General features: G+C 39.7%; 1 protein-coding gene across 13 annotated transcripts in view; it reads right to left on the bottom strand.

Moving 5' to 3' along the window:
• rap1gapb (RAP1 GTPase activating protein b) overlaps positions 1-6,686 on the bottom strand; it is a 51,699-nt gene extending 45,013 nt beyond the window's left edge. For 8 of the 13 annotated variants that reach the window (XM_081717183.1, XM_081717187.1, XM_081717189.1 and 5 more), the window contains exons 1-2: positions 6,386-6,686; positions 1,870-2,020 (exon numbers count right to left, since the gene is read on the bottom strand). The gene's annotated coding sequence lies outside the window, so the exon portion shown is untranslated. Of the gene's footprint in view, positions 1-1,869; positions 2,021-2,789; positions 2,849-6,385 lie in introns of all 13 variants that reach the window. The other 5 variants (XM_081717184.1, XM_081717191.1, XM_081717194.1 and 2 more) reach the window with 2 other exon arrangements.
• Between the last annotated feature and the right edge of the window lie 8,852 nt (positions 6,687-15,538).

Genomic DNA, 15,538 nt, shown 5'->3' with positions numbered 1-15,538 from the left:
TGGGTTCTCACTCTATATACTACACCATGGTATAAATATATAGATGTTGCACATCTGTGGGAAAGGTGGCATCAAAGTAGTAAATGCAGAGATGAAGGTAAAAAAAGAGTACATTTGAACCTGGATGTGCACAATCTAACAAATAGCAGAGCAAAGTCAAAGATGAGTGAGAGGGAGTGCTGGACATGTGGTAGAGAAGTGGAAAGGGCACACTAGTCTTTCATGAGCATGACTCATAAGCCCTAAGGTGTGTATGTGTGTGCATGTGTGTGTGTGTGTGTGTGTGTGTGTGTGTGTGTGTGTGTGTACGCGCACATGTGCGTGCATTTTAGGTTATCCCTTCAGCATGACAAGTATCCACACACACACACACACACACACACAGCCAAGGACAAACACTCTTGCCTAATTTCTATAACACTGGCATTCAAATTGCCAAAGACATGGTAAGAAAACAGTTGTGATAATAGCACATGTTGGCACTGAGAAGCCTGCTATCCTGTGATGGCATCACAGCACTCAGCCTGTATGCTGCCATCCTCACCAGGCAGAATAGCACTCACTGAGGCTTATTATCTACTTGGCAAGTATGAAGTGGACTGCCATTGAAAATGAACACGCAGTTGAGTTATTACCCAATGCAAAGGATCATTAAATCTGGTACTGAAACACAAAAAGTGGAATTCAATCTACAGCACTGCAAACCATTCACTCAATAAACTCTATATACTAGCTAGCATAACAGGATGAGAGATGACTGGTTACTTCTACCAAAATCAACTACTTGCACTCATGTAATTGAAAGACCTAATTTCATAATAAAAACCCATTTTCATAAAATATAAAATCAGGCTACAAAAATCAGTATGATTCAAAACTGCAGCTTTGGCTCCTGCAATTAACTAATCAAGAAATGAATACAAACATAGGTATACATGGATGAACAGAAAATTAAAGTAAAGCATATTTTAGAAATAACAAAATTTAGTCTGAAGCAAAGCTTTGGCAGGACAGGAATGCTCAAGAATACTATTTATGGGAGAATTTTAAATCATCTTATAATAAATCAAATTATGTTACAGTCAGTGAATCCCATACCTTGTTTGCAAAAATTTGTTTTGGCTGTGGACCAGAGGACAATTATGTAATCACAATCTCCCTCCCTCCCTCCCTCCCTCCCTTCCTCCCTCCATCCTTCTATCCCTGTCTCCCAGTCTCTCACTCTCTTTTACTCTCTCACACACACACACTCACATTTACATTAAATTTGTGGCATTAGGCACTCTTATCCAGAGTGACTTGCCAAAGTGCTTTGTCATTTACTCATAGAATGCATCCTAGCAAATACATTAGGTTAGAGTTCAAGATACCATTGAACTAGAATGCTTTTGAAACACAGGGATCAATGCTGATGCCTAGAAGTGCAAAACACATAAAAGCTCTCTCTCATACAGTGCAATAAACAATACCTTACAATATGTATTAGAGTTTCAGTTACTCAATGTAGGTGCAGGATCAGTGGTCATTTAAATAGATGGGTCTTCAGTATGAATTTGAAGACTGCCTGACCAACCCCCCAACCACTCTGCCCTGACATACAAACACACATACAAACACACACACATATATTGCATATATATCAAAACTATAACCAGGGCTTCACAGGGTTGAAAACTCAAGCTAGCCAAAAAAAAACCATAATGCGATTTGGTTTCACCTTGTTTCACCCCCCAGCCCCCATCTGCCTCTCATTTATATGCACATTTCAATGAAGGCCAAATGATCCCCTTTGGACATTATATGACAAAAATAATTATCATATCATCAAAAGCACAACACCACTCATTACATCCACAGCTGTAAACGCACCGGTATTTATGGCTTGTGGCTTCAACCCTGAACGTCTGACTCCATATACACGCTCGCGATACTGTGCAATGATGCTAAACATGGCAGCCTTCATCTAGTGTGTATCTCAACAGCAGAGCCTTCCATCTGAATACACGTTGCAGATAAGCAGCTGCAGGAAAAAAGTGCACATGTGAAAGGAGGTAGTATCAGAGCAACAAGAAGATACATTACTTAATCATTTCATGCAGGGCTGGACAAGAAACATAAGGAAACGTAGTAGCACTGCAGCAGAGAGAGAGAGGGAGTGACAAGGGGGAGAAAAGACAAAAGAGGGAGAGAGAGACAAGAGAGAGAAAAGAAGAGAGGGAGAGAGGAGAGAGAAAAGATCAAAGGGAGGGAGAGACAAGAGAGAAAAAAAATGAGACAGAGGGAGAGACAAGAGAGAGAAAAGACAAAAGAGGGAGAGAGAGACAAGGGGAGAGACAAGAGAGAGAAAAGATGAGAGGGAGAGAGGAGAGAGAAAAGAGAGAGAAAAAAATGAGACAGAGGGAGAGACAAGAGAGAGAGAAAAGACAAGAATCATGGTGTGTTGAGATTTAGATAAGGGGAAATAAGAAGACTAAATAAAGAGCATTTTATTTTAAGTGAAAATGTAACAATCCATCAAAAAGCATAACTGACCACTGTGGTCAGGCTGATAGTGCTCGACTGCAGTCCAGAAGAAGAGAAGAGGTGAGCGATAAAGGAACAGACAGAGATCAAAGAAAGGTCACAGCAAGAACAGAGGCAAGTCAGAGAGAGGGGGTATGAGTGAAGGAAAGCCAGAGAGAGTGTCGCGGACTGGGCACTGAGCAGTACGCCTGCTCCCATCACACCACCTCTATAGGTTCCCCCATGTGTTGCAATTTAAGCCATTAGGCTGAGGGATCATTACTCACAGAGCCCCAGAGCTGTGCTCCAATGACCTAGCCAAAATGACAACTTCACTCTGTATAAGCTGTCTCACCATTAGAGGAGGGACAAGAGAGAGAGAGAGAGAGAGAGAGAGAGAGAGAGAGAGAGAGAGAGAGAGAGAGAGAGAGAGTGAGTGTGTTGGTATGTAGGTAAGCACCTTTACAAATGATTTCACATTCTGCACCCTTTTCTAAAGTCACAAACACACACACACAAAAATGTTTTTCCCTGGGTACCATCAAAATGTCCCACAGTGTGAAGAGTTATATTTTTTCCCCATGATCATAGTGACCCTTTGGTTTCAGAGAAATTCAATCAGCCTTGCCAGCTACACATTCTTTTGAGTGTATTTGAGTGTATTTCACGAGGACAGAATCTGCTTTGAGACATCAGTGTTCTAAAAAAATCAGTCTTCTACTGAAACAACCGCACAGTGTTTCAGTTCAGTACAGGCACTCACATTAAATATGGCCAGTTAGATTTTAGGAGTAATATTTCCTTTTTTTTTTGTTTGATTCTTGTCATGTGTTTATTGAAATATTCTTGTAATACAGATCAGATCCACATAAATCTAACATGCATTCTTAGCATTCTAGATAATTAATTTATGACTAAATCTCAAGAAGTACATAAACATCAAATAATAAATAAACAGAATTTATAGTAGGACGTAACAGGTTCAAAATTAAATTTGATTTATATTAGCCAAATGCAAGCTAAGATAAATGAGCAATTAATCTACACATAAGCGTCTCCTCATCCTCTCTTCAGGGGGTAGAAGACCTATGTACAATGCCCCTTTCAAAATTCACCTTCAGGCCTATTAAATCCCCATTCTCAACATACACCATTTAATTCAGTTCAATTTTATTTGCATAGCAATTTTTACACCAAATTAAAAAATAAACAACAGACAACTATAATAAACTTTCTGTCAGTGAAAATAAAGATATAGGAATTTAGAACTTTTTTTTTTCGTTTTTACCAAATAATTTCTCCAATTCTTCAAGACCTTATCTGTTAAATGCTTAATTTTCAAAATGCAGCTATCCTATTCATCAAGTTGCTATAAGATATACTTTGAAGGCTCACAAACAAAGCAAAATAATATTGCATCTATATATACCATTTAGAGCTTTCACCTGTATTTATCACTGAGCGTCTTGGCTCAGAGCTCTGTTTTTCCAACATGATCCGAATCCATTTCGTCTGTGTTATAAATGATGCAGAAATCATTAGAAATCATCTTTCCGAATCCAGACCTTAGGACCAATCTAATTTCTCTGATTCCAAGAATAATTTGAACTGTACATCTTCCAAGTGTACTACCACTAAATCCAGTATGTGACACTTTTCTGTTCCATTACAGCACAAACGAATAGGAACAGCAATTCTACAACCGCAAAAGCAACTGAAAAGCAATCTCTTTATGAAGGGGGATAACTCTGGACACAGAGAACATGCTGATTGTGTTTAACATTAGATTTGCAGAGGACAGGGAACCATGGAAAATGGCATGTCTTAAGTGATTATACTGGACTGGTGAGAAAGGAGAGAACGGCACCAGAAAAGCTCGAGGGGAGATTGATTTTCGGTCCATGTCTCCGGAAGCCTAGTGTTTGTTAAAGCATGCAAAGGCAATATGAGGATGACATGAAGATGCTTTCCTTTTACCGTAATGTGATTCCAGTGTACACGGAAGTGCTGTTTTTACTTCTACAAAGGAAGAGCATACATCCCTTACTCCCCCAATGCAGTCAGCATCCTTGGCCTCGATTGCCTTTGCTAGAAATATGCCTCGCTTAAAGGCAAAAACACAATAAAGAGTGCCCTTGTCTGTAACCATTAAAGCTTCCTTTGACTAACAGATCTAAAGCCTCCTAAGATACCCCTCATAGGAGGAGACTGGCCAGGGGATGAATTCCTGTCTGTAGGGGTGTGTGGGTGTGTGCAAGCATGTGCACATACATGTCTGAATGTTTGGGTGTACATTCATATATGAAATGTGTGTGCATGTGTGTGTATCGCCAATAACAACCAACGTGAATACTGCAATCAAGAGCATTATGTAGTGTGTTCTCACAGTAGTCCACAAAGAAGGACAGTATGTGTGGACAATGAGGCAAGCTTCAGTATAAAAAAAAGAGCTCCGTTGGAATCTGGGCATGTAAACGCTGTGCATGGCTTCCTCCCAAAGTTATGTTAAATGTTGCAAATGCTCTTCTTTCAAGCTTGGGGTGACCTTAATTTAATTAATCGCAATAGGTAATGTGAGTTGTGTTCTATTTACAGGCAGAAGTGTTCAGATAAAACAGCGTTGATTGACCTTTGACTCTCTGACTATCTAATTATCCATCCAATCATCTATTCACCCATCTATCCATCCACTCTGTTATTCTCTTAAATATCAGCAAGCATGGTGAACCTTTATGCCTGACTGGTTGTTGAAACCTAGCTGCCATAATTGCATCTTTTTGCATTGGAAAAATATGAAGTCCCATTACACTGGTGAGGTCACAGAGAGAGACAGCAAACAATCAGCAACTGGCACCAAGAACCCAAGCCCTGTGTCACCTCCACGGATGTCCCTCTCTTTTCATAGTTAACCCATGCAGCACGACTAGCCCTGGGCAGAAGGTGAAGGGGGCAATGAAAGAGGGAAAGAGAGGGAATGAGAGAGATGGAATACATCAGTGGAAAGCAAGAGAGATAAAAGAAGTACAGAGAAAAGGGCAAGGAAATGAGGAAATGTACCAAGCCATGCGTTTATCTGCTCAGACGTATTGCTCTTGCTGACTTCCTGCCTTAATAAGCCAGTCCACTGGGCAAACACAATCTGGGCGGCTCTCTCCATGCTCAGCAAAGCTTAAGACACTTCTGGCTACAGACACATTACACAAGCAATTAAGCCAACACTGAATCAGGCTGTGCTGAATGTCTGTAAAGAGAGAAGGAGAGAGTATGAGGGCTACCACTGGAGAATTTATGGGGAAAGCAAACGGAGATGTTTAGATATTTAAATTGAAAAAAAATGGCTGTTGCTGCTATTGTGAAGAAACACATATTCACACGGTAAATCCCACCACTCCCGAAATGGACTCATGAACAATTAGACAGGTGAAATCATTTTGTTTCGATTACAGGCACTTATATGTTAACTGTACCAGCACATAAAAAAAGACTCAGAAACAATGATAGGAGTTCACATAGCCTACAGCTTGACAACCCTTACTATATAGGTTCGTCTCAACATTCAAAGTGGTACTGAAGGGGTTTCATAAGACATAAACTACAGAAATGAAAGCTTAATTATGCTCCACTTCACACGAGATTCCTCTTTGTCCAGAGTAGCCCTGCGTCAGCGGCTATGTACTTATGATCACTGAGGAATGGGATTCTGCCGTAGGCTGTTATACTCTGTTATACGGGCTTATCGGACAGGTTGTCACGAAGCAAGTTTTCTTTACATTCTTTCATTGAAGAAAAATGACAAGCTTTAATACCACCATGAAAATTAGGCTGCAAACAGACATGTGTTATATTGTCCAGAAATGCCAAAAAAAACACCTTACTTTCTTACCTTTAGTTGTGCAAAACCTTTATTTAAAAAAAACTCGCGCTGTTTCGACTCGCCGCCGTGAAAGGGATGGAGCAGTGTGTACGGGTGTTAGAGAGGTCTAGGTTACTCCACGCTGTCCGAGTCAAGAATACTCTACCTCGCAGTCAACCAAATTCAAGTTAATATTGTCAAAATGCTAAATTCGTACCCCTCAGAAGGCTATACGTAGCCCTAAAAAGCCAATTATTCTCAGTTACAGATGCATAGAACCTGGCTCTCCTCACAGGTTATCAGCTGAGATTCTTATAGAGACCGCGGCTCTTCCTCCTTCTATTGTAGCTACATAATAGGATGCGCTGTCACGTGCTTACTCTCGTGAAGCGCATCAGCTCACTCAAGTGCATCGTGTCATTGTTTCACAATTCTAACAATTTTAACATGTAACCGATTTGCCTCACTGAACGATTTTTTTTTTCAGTTGGAAATATGAATTAAGAGCGCAGATGAATAAAGATTATCCAGAAACCGTGAACTGGAATGTTACCAGTGTCTGTGGCTATTGTTTCCTATTTACATGAGGCTGCACTGAATGGCATTTACATTATACAGCCCCTTTATTAGAAACATTATATTGTGTGTCTGTTTGTGTGTGTGTGTGTGTGTGTGTGTGTGTGTGTGTGTGTGTGTGTGTGTGTGTGTGTGCACGCGCTCACACACACATACACACCTATGTAGGTTACAGGTGCAGTCCATCATGCACAATTCATGAGCCACCTCTACCTAGTTCATCAGGGGTCAATATCTCAACCCAGGACCACAGCTCACCACATAGCTCTTACAAGAAAGCTGTTCCTAGTAAAGTGTTTGGAAACTGTATTCCAGAACCAATAGCCAACAAAAAGAAGACTTGCATTGTGTTTAATATGGACAAAAATCTAATAATAAACTTCAGTTTACTGAATACATTGTGTTTTGAACAATTACCACACTGAAGTCTACAATGAACTGACTAGCTATACATTGATAGGACAACACTGGAGTAAATTAGGCTGCATGACTTCAGATAACTAAGGAGTAAATAATATAGCCAATCATATATCCACATGCATCCAAACAGAACAATAGATCTAGTTCTGATTTCTTTCCTGTTATAATCATTGACTTCCAAACTGGGAATGTTTACAGTTTTTACTGTATTTCTGAGTTTCATAAACCATGTTGACCGGCAATCATGTTTTCACTTGGCCCCTTTAAATAGTATAGAGGTTAGTAGCTACTACACACAGAAACCCATAATTAGTATAATTACTTAGCTCTTAAAGATTTTGCTAATTTCATCTAGTGTTCCACTTGTGTACTGTAAGAAGAGTCTGAATTGCTGAGTCAGGAAACTGAGCAGAGCTTTTATAGATTTGTTTCCAAGGTAACTTAATGGAAGTTAATTACAAAGATGACAATGACTTATTTGTGTCAAAAAGAATCTCTCCCAATAAATGTCATTATTCTGTCTGAGTGTAGTGGAGCTTGCTTTGAGAAAGTTCGGATATGTTGTGTAGTATGGCCTTTCCCCGGGGGAGTGTGTGAATACTTTTATTCCTTCTGGCAGCCTCCTGCCTCCCCTGCCTCCCACACATGAGTCATTTTTGGAGCCATGTGTGGGCAGCCCCATGTTCTCCTATCATAGAAAGATCGATATGTACCTGCAATCGGAACTGGAGAAGCACAGTAATGCTTCTGATAAGCCAAGACACGCAGACAGATAAGGGGAGAGCTAGATGGCAAGGAAGAAGGAAAGAGAATTTATCTGTTTATGTCTAGAGATGCGCTAAAAATTGGGCAGTCTGGTAAGACTATTAGGAATCCAAACCACAAGTTTATCTTTCAGAGTTCTAATTATCTGTCTGGGTATTGCTTTCATTTTCAATAAAGTATTTCCCCCACTCATTTCCTAATAAAACTCACCTGCACCATCACTCCAGAGCAACACACATCAGGCTTGTGTATTCCTTCCAGATGAACACAGCTGAATTTTTTCAGTTCTTAAAAGCAAGTACAGGAGGATACTGAAAATCTTACTCTCCTCATATTTCTATCCACATTTATTGAGGACTGAACAGGTTTCAATTCCTTCATAGGCCAGGCTGAAACAAACCACTCCTCCATAGCAGGCCTCTGTCCCACACCATCGTTCCTTAAGTTGTTGAAGTGCGTCATAGCTTCCCCCAGACATGACAGACTGCATAACATCGCAGCTAATCACATAGTTTTGACGTAGCATCCTCACAGAACAGCTCACAGAAGTTGCAGAGGTCTGGAGAGTTAGGGAGCTGAGTGATGCTGTGAAGATGTCAGCTTCAAGATGCCAGCTTGAGTGCTTCTCAGTCATACACCTCTATGGCTTTGGCTCCAGTGAGTTGGAGTTGGTGTTAGGAAATTGGAGCGTAGCACCAGCAGCAGAGAGAGCTTGGCGCTGGGATTCCCAGGCCTCATTCCACAGCTCTCTCGCAGCAAATTATGATGACGGGCAGATCACTGTTACCACTGCATTTTTGAACCAATGAACGTGATGTCATATTCTGGAACTTTAGAGTTCTCAGTGAAAGGTAAATATAGGCTTGTGTGATGATAGATGTGGTCCGCAGCAATCTGCCAGTTCTGAGGAGCAAATGCAATGCCTTAGTGTCGGTGGACCAGTGTATGATAGCTACTCTGCTGTGATAGCCATGCTGTTGTACACAATAATAAACTTTGTCAAGTAAACATCTAGAGCACTTGAGTGAATTTCCTCTATTTTTCCCTCAGAAGTCTGGTAGTTTGTGTTTTTTTTGCACTGAAAACTATGTGCTTATTGTTGCATTGAATGTAGTTTTCCAAGATTATATAGTTTAAGTAAAGTTAAATAAGGGCAGGGAATTGTTGAAATGTCTAGAAATTATTAGAAATGTTTTTTAAAAAATTAAGCATCATATCACATTATTATCAGTTTGATGTCAGGGCAGGGTATAATAATACTGTGAGATATTTAGGACTATTAGAAATTTCCTATACATTTCCAAGCAAATGATTTTAAATGAAACTGTATGCTTAAATAATCACGTTTTTGACATTCATGTCTTTCCTGTAACATGTTAATTGCAATTCTTGCTTCAGTACCTCCAGGTATTTAATAGAATTGATTTGTAACACATCTAAGAACATATGGTACGGTACAGTATTTGTTCAGGTCTTCAGTGTATATAAAAAATCCAATAAATGATCAGGAATCCAGTTGGATCGCAAATATGAAAGGACTTCCTGTAGGGTTTTTTGAATTTCTTCCAATGAATCTGCCATTAAAAAGCTGAAATAACAAACACTAGTGGAATTTAATTGGAATTTATTTTAGTTAAAGGAAGACTTACCACTGACACTACTGCCTCATAATATACGGAGTGAATTAAACACTACATATAATAGTGCATGGTGTTTCTGCATTTCCTCCTGAAGATGAAATCCTGTGTTTTCAACTGACCCAATTTCTTTTGCTTTAGGTTAAAATCGTTCTTGCAAAATGTCTACCTTTTAACTGATGCAGCTGTTTACATTTTAACTAAGGGAGAGCAGCTCATCTTCACTTTAATCACTTGTCTGCCCGTTGTTGTTTTTTTTTTCATTTAAAGTTGCTAAATTGCTAGGTGGAGATAAAAGGCATGCATTGATGAAGTGGGCCATGTGGCACCCTGTTAAGGTAAACCATGATGCAATGTGGAAGCATAAGAGTCATTCAGGTTTCATAATGATCTAAACAGGCCAATGCTGTAGACAAGTTAATAGCCCCAGCAATAACACAGGCAGTGGAGTGGGACAGATCAGCACTCGACACACCCTGAGAGAGAACGAGTGAGAGAGCTGGTGTGTGAGGGAGACAGAGAGAGATAGAAGGAGAGCACACTAACACAGTGATGATGCTTACATGAGTCACACACATTTACTGAGTTAAATCCTTTTCTCGCAGTCTCATGGAACATTGTGTCCTACAAATGAAGACAGTGATGGTTTATCGATTCTCCAGAGACAGAACATGCTGGTTTGAAAAAATGCTTGCTTGAAGTCACCCTCACACACAGGCTGCAACTGAGACTGAAAGTTTGTTTCAAATGCTTTTTCTAAGTGCAACTTAAGTAAAAGCCAAAAAAATGCATAAGACCTCCAAGGTTAACCCAGCTCGTGCATCTAAACCTTATTCACTGCATGCAAAGAAGCTTTTAACCCTTTTTTAAGCTTACAAATATGCAGCAAATACTTCAAAAATGTGCTATGACTAAACTAATGCCTGACTAAACTGTAGGACAGTGAAAATATGTATCCAGCCTTAAACATGCATATGTTCACATCCACATACGTGTTGAATAAACCAAGCTTTAAAATGGAAGAAATGTCTGCAGAGACTACAGACGAAATATACCAAGAAAAAAACTGCTGCTAAGTGTTCTAAAGCTGATTATTTAAGCACACCCCCAAGAGTCTTCTGGGTCTTGCTAGCAGTATGTAACCAGTGCAGGATTACAATTAGGATCGGATGGTGAAGCAGCAGCAGCTTGGTAAAATGACAGCATGTACATGTGTTCTGAATTCCTGCTGCTATTTTTGAAAGAGACATCAGTGGGTCGAATGGCCCTGGTGCCTTCCAACAAAGATATTCCACCACACTATGTGGAGAAGACACATGTGGACATATGCTCAAAGATATATTTTTAGAGTGCTGAAAAACACATGCATTAGCACATATACCCAACTTATACACACCTACAACCCCCACATACGCTCACACACCTCCACACCCATACCCACACATGCGCGCGCACACACACACACACACACACACACACACACACACACACACACACACACACACACACACACACACACACACACACACAAAGTTCATTAAGAGCATTAGAGAGAAGGACCCAAGTTTCTGTTCTCATACATTGGACTTTTAGAATCAAACCATTCTCATCTAAACTGATCCACAACACTATCCAGGATGTACAAGAGAAGTACTCACCAGCATTACCTTAAAGGGTTTACCACAAGATACACATCACTCATAACCCTAACAAGAGAAAGACCACAGTTTGTACAAAGGTACATGCAAAAGTTTGAGATTAAAGTCATGCAAATTAACAGAATGAAGAATAGCTGGCATAAAAAGGATGGATAGAGGAAAGTGTGAGGAAATGGAAATGTTCATCTCACCTGTGGAACATGGTGGAGTTAGTATCATGGCTTGGGCAGGTATGGCTGCCATGATGTCTTTACTCATGATGTCACTTCAAGGGACATTGGAAGGGTGAATTCTGAAGTGCATAGTAACATTGAAATTGTCCAGATCCAACTAAATGCCTCAAAACTAATTGGATAAGGATTAATCTAAAGCAAGACAATGACATTGAACATACTGGAAAAACCTAGGTTTTTCAAGACCAAAAGTGGAATGTTCTTGATTGTCAAACAAGCCAACTGACCCAATTTGATGCCAGCTGAGCATAGATTTCATTGATAAAACTAAAAGCAAAAAAACCCTCTTTATTAAGCGGGAACAGGAGAGGGCCTGACAGATTCTCAGCAGGATAGCTAGATACCGAGCAATGTCTGTGATTCACAGACAACAAAAAAAGTATCAAGCATGACAGTTTTAAATGAGATTGTTCATTTCTATGTTAATTACTTTTGCCCTACTGAAATAAGATGGCTACATCAGTTCAGAAGAAATGCCTGTAAATTAATTTTAATTAAAGGTGACTTTCTGCATTTTAATGGCATAGTCATTTCTAATTAGCTACTCATTTCACTCTATAATGTTTGTTGTTTTGTGTGTGTGTGTGTGTGTGTGTGTGTGTGTGTGTGTGTGTGTGTGTGTGTGTGTGTGTGTGTGTGTGTGTGTGTGTGTGTGTGTGTGAGTGTGTTTATGCAATGAAACCAGGATTAACAGATGGACAGTTGAATCAGATGACCAGACACACATTGTGATCACACCTAAGGTACCATGGAAATGCCTAGACGCTGTGTGATCACACAGAGAGGGCTGACACATTGCTGTTCTCCCTGTATGAGTTTCAGAACATTCAGATTCTTTGCTATAACATATCCATTTCTTCTTAGCACTGATTCAGTCTCCATTTTTGTTTTGTTTTTTGTTTTTCCTGTAATATAGAGTTTTCTAGACATTAATGTTACATTGATGTTGCCAAAAATATGCTCTTACTTGCTGTAATAATAAAATGTAACTTTATATATTTTGGATGTTAATTATGAGCATATATTATGGATACAGCTTGTTCTGTTAATATGTGAATCTGCAAATCTAGGTGCAAACAAAAACTGTTTTCTGTTCATACTGACTTTAGGGAGTGATGAAAGGCAACTGTGAGTAACATCACTCTACCATAGTCTTTCACAGGGACCAAGACTGAGACAAACCAGAGCCACTCTTGAAGAATGACCCCCTGACCCTTATTTTCAGTCTGCTGTTTTGTTCTATCTTCCCTTGTCTTTCCTTCAATCAAAGAATAAACATTAATGAGTCTATGTGCTGCTATGAATTTAGACTTATCATATATTCTCATTATTTTTTATCTTTTTATCCATCCATCCTTCTAATCATCAATATTCACTACTCGGGATAGTTTGACAAACACTTGCCATAGGAAGCATACCAAGATGAGCCAAGCAGTAAGCCCACAGTCTGTATTTGTCACTCTAGATCAGAGGCATATACAGACACACAAACAGTCTAATACAGAAAACCCCCTTTTATGCCTGAGGAATTACAGACTTGCTATCTCTCATTAGCCCACAGAAATAACATGATTTTTGTTGGTATTGCCCAACTTCTTGGAAATCTCTAAGTATGATTCAATAGAACAAAATGAACAGTCTGCTTAGAGGTATTTCAAGGCCAAGGAGCCAAAGCTTTCTCTCTCTCACTCTTTCTCTCTCTCTGTTTGTTTCTCTCTTCCTCATACATGCACACATAATATACCTAGTGTTATGGACCGCTCCTCCCCCACGAGCCACGTGGTATGGCCTGCTGCGTGCAGGGGGTTTGTTTGTTTGTAGCAACACCCTCCATGAGGGCGCACATCTGTACAGGGTTTAAGACGTTAAGTGTTTGTATGTCTATTTAAACCACTGTCAGTGTGCACCTCCCCGTTGGTCATTGTAGCCCTGTAATGTTGAATGTCTGTGTAGATGTAATGCCTATGTATATCGTCTTCAGTTTCATGTGAGTTATCCGTGCCTATTATAAAGTTATGTTATCTGTGAATGTTATGAGTGCCACCGTTACTGTCTGTGTTGTATGTAAATAAATGTCACTGTCACCGTCGAGGGAGTCTGAGCGTCCTGTTCCACGCCCAACGGCACTCAGGCTAGTGTTACACCTAGAGACACTTTCGTCATTTATTAGACATTTTCCATCACCCTATATTTAGTTTCTCGATTAAAATTCAGTGTACAGCTTGATTAGAAAGGATTTAATGCAATTAAATATATTTTCTGTGCACTCATGGTGTCCTTGCAGCAAATTAAAATGTTCAGAGTCCTTGTGGGAAATGCTACATTTTTTCCTCAGACTTACACTCATTAAGTGTCTGTGTATGTGATTGTTTCTCTCCTCCTTACTCTGTTCCCAAGGTTGCTACCACCTCATGTACTAAAACATCCATATGCATGACACTGTGGGTGGAGCTCTTACACATCTGATTAAGGCCATGGAAGTGGGTGTGACCTTGAAAAACTCTCCTGTGGAAAGAGAAAACCTTTGTGTCTGGTTGGTTGTAACTGGGTGATTGTACAAAATAGCCTTTCGGTGCACAGTGCTATGATACAGGGGTAAGTTAGAAAGTACCAAAGTGACCAAAGTCATATTGTTCGTCTAAAAAAAGTTTACCCCAGAAACGCTGTTGAAAGATATCTAATAAATCTTATATTGATGCAATTAATAAACCATACACCTGGTCAATGGCTTTATTGCATACATGATATCCACATGGGCAGTCAGATCATAAGATATCACTTCTGCCTATGTGCTCTCCAAAGCTCTCTTTGAAGTGACTTCACATCTATCCATAACCGCTTGGGTATCCACAGACACACAGTCGTTGCCCTGGTAACAGCAGCATGTTATTGACAATCAAATTTTGAGAAGTGGGCTCTTTTCCTCTGTGTGTGCCATGGATTATGTCCAAAATGTTCTTTCACTAAATCATGGGGGGGGGAAAAAATCACTGAAACACTGTAAGCTCTAATAGTCTCATGTAATTGTAGCATAATGCTTATAATCAGTTTGGCAAGCCCAATAGCAATGGTGCTAAAATAATGAAAACCCAGTATGGTTGAAGTTGGGTGTTTGTGAAATGTGTAGTTAAAGTCAAGTCCTGTAAATATTGTTACTAATAGAGCCTTAAGTGCAGGATACACTACATCTTAAAAAAACAGTTATTGAGATCACATAAAAAAAATTCTGTCTCCATCCTTTATAACTTTAATCAGTACAGTAACTGTATCTTACAAAGGTCTCAACAGACCACTGATAAAAACAGCTCTTATTTCATTTCACGTGGTTTATTGTTTTTGTATATTGATAATTCCATACAATATCCAAACCCTATGCACTGCACTGGCATTTCCAACATGGTCAGTTTCTCCGCTAAAACGTTGGCTTCTGAACTACCTTCCCTTGTATTTCTGAGGTGTTTGAAATTGGAGCACGACTTTCTGTACCGTCTCTAGCAGACAAGAACACTGAGCCGCTTCGAGCCTGTGGTCCTTCCGGTCAGCATTAGAGCTGATATCTCGCTTCCTTCTGATCTGCTATAGCGCCGCTCACCCACTGCTGCACTGATTAAATTTGATGTACATCGGTATGAAACACTAATTGCGGGGTTATCGAACTGTCCGATATTAAGAAGCTTTGTGATCAATGGAATTTGAGTGACAGAAGTTTAGATCAAATCTGAATCGGTTTAATAGACAGCTTCATTGAGGAGCTTCGTTTAAGTCTTTATTAGCCCCACCCCGCTATTTCTTATTCCATATTAGCATGCTATTTACATGGTACTTTATGCGATGTTGGGATCACGTTATACACAATTTCCTTGAATTAAGTTTCGTTTTTTAGTCTCTAGTAGA

Source organism: Electrophorus electricus, chromosome 7 (assembly GCF_041902795.1).
Source record: "Electrophorus electricus isolate QZ-2024a chromosome 7, ASM4190279v1, whole genome shotgun sequence".
Classification (NCBI taxonomy): domain Eukaryota; kingdom Metazoa; phylum Chordata; class Actinopteri; order Gymnotiformes; family Gymnotidae; genus Electrophorus; species Electrophorus electricus.
The sequence above is the reverse complement of the archived record's forward strand: the minus strand, read 5'-3'. Positions and strand labels throughout refer to the sequence as shown.